This window comes from Chinchilla lanigera, unplaced genomic scaffold (genome assembly GCF_000276665.1).
Source record: "Chinchilla lanigera isolate Chin_1 unplaced genomic scaffold, ChiLan1.0 scaffold00013, whole genome shotgun sequence".
NCBI classification, from domain to species: domain Eukaryota; kingdom Metazoa; phylum Chordata; class Mammalia; order Rodentia; family Chinchillidae; genus Chinchilla; species Chinchilla lanigera.
The window spans coordinates 23691844-23694185 of NW_004955414.1; positions in this window are offsets into that span (position 1 = coordinate 23691844).

The following is a 2342-nucleotide window of genomic DNA, read 5'->3' on the forward strand; positions in this document are numbered from 1 at the left end:
CACTTTGTTTGGAACTCTGTATTGTCTGTATTGTGCTTGTGATATGTTGTAAAATGTTGTATGTCTGTTAATGTTTCCCTCCTTTTATCTTTAAAATAAAAAAAAGAAAAAAAAAGAAATAATATCAAAACTTTGCCTTTCAATTAGTTCCTTAGCGGGTACCTGGATCATGGTGGAACAGAGAAATCCTCAATGCAAAGACTCAGTCTTACACTATTTCTCTTCCTAATCCAAATTTTAGAATCTCTAGTACACCAATATTTGAGGGAATGGGTGTATTGCCACTAAGATAATTAGAACCAATATTCATTCAAGTTCAACTTATGCCAATAACTATGCCAAGCCCTCTATACATATGTAGACCTTACAACAATTTTAGGAGGTAGGTATTATGATTGACTCATCGTGTCAACCTGAGAAGTCTAAAAGCTTAACTAAGTAACTCAGCAATCCGACGTTCTTGGGTGTAAAGGATGTGCCTTTACCGGTTCTAGGATGTTGTTCATTGTGTCAACCTGAGAAATTTTGAAGTTTAACTAAGTGATTCAGCAGGGGTCAGGGTCCTCACTTTGTAAACATTCTCATCCTGTGCAAGAGGAGGGCACCAATATGGTGTGAGTGCTACACCTGCCTTAGGGGTTGGTAGCCTGCATACAATACAAGGGCAGAAAAGAGGCTCACTCTTCCCCTCCTTCTTGCTCTTATTGCTTTTGCTGTCTTCTGCCACCTTGGACTGTTGCCTCCGTGTCATGCCACCCTGCATTAGAGCCAGCTGGTTATGGACTAAAACCTCCACAAACTATAAGCTAATAAATCTTTCTTCCCTTAATTTTGAGTGTTGGATATTTTGCCCCAGCAAGGAGAAAAGTAACAAAGACGGTAGGTATATTTAGTGTTCTCATTTTTTACATGAGAGAACTGAGACAGGAATTTAAACAACTTGGGCTGGGTGATTCCAACTCACACTATCAGATTTACACTGTAGTACTATCACGTGCAGTCTCCATTTTTATGTTCTACTTTATCTCTGGAAATCTAGAACTTTCTTTTCTTAGTAGCCTGCTCCCTCTATGTGAAAGCACTTTACAGACCTAGAAGCAGTTAAAGTCTTTGAAGGCAACACTAATAATGGAGCCTGGAATTCAGTATATACACATTACATTATTCCCTTAACATTCAGTTAGTTTTGGAAGATCCTCCCTTGATTCCTCATTTGTTCCAGTAGAATAGAGTTAGTTTGTTCTTATAGTAACCTTGATAACACCATTATGAAGATAGGTAGTAGACAGAAAATGGGAATATCTTACTTGTAGGAATGGTTAAAAGGTTCTAAACTGGTAAGTACCTGCTTACCAAATACACACATTATATTCCTTTTAAATACTTTAAAAATTCACCATGTAAAAATAAAATATTGCTTTCTGATGTCTTTCTATAAACAACTGTAGACATATAGCAACTATAACATAAAGGTGGAATGAATAAAATAAACCTGTAAGATCTGGAGATTTTTACACTTTGTGTAAAAAAATTCTAGATAATGTGTGAAATTTTAATAGAAGTTATAACCCTGAAGCAATTACCCTAACGTAATTCAAAGATATATAGGTAAAATGCCAATGGAAAATTAAAATAGAATTTTTAAAATTCATATAATCCCAAAAGGACAAAATAGGAAGAGTTTAATTAAAACCTGATAACAAAAACCAACATTGTTCTTAGTGATAAAATGTTGAATGACTTCCATGTATATTTTTGGAAAAGATCAGGAAGACTACATGTCTATTTTGTGTGTGTGTGTGTGTGTGTGTGTGTGTGTGTGTGTGTGTGTGTCTTTTTGAGACAGGATCTTCCTGTACAGTTCAGGCTGGCCTTGAGCTCACTTTGTAGCCCAGGCTGGTCTCAAACTCACAACGATCCTCTTGCCTCAGGCTTCCAAGTGCTGGGATTATAGGTGTGTGCCACCACACCTGGCATACACTGGCACTATTTTTTTTTTTTTTTTTTTTTTTTTTTTGGTTTGAGGTGCTATTCTTGTGGTGCTAAGATAATACCTGGGCTTAGCACATGGTAGACAGTTTCTCTACCACTTAGCTAAATCTCCATTTCCACACCCTCACTGTTTTGGTTTAAAACTACAGTGGAGTTCCTATGCACTGAAGTAAAATAATATAAGTAATATTCTAAAAAGAAGATAAAACAGTAAGAAGTAAAGCTCTCCATTTGCACATAGCTGTTCATAAAGGATTCTAAGAAATCTATCAAATGTATGCTATTACTAGTTTGGTAACACAGAAGGATAAAAGTATGATATATAGTATGGCAATTTTACTTTTATATAC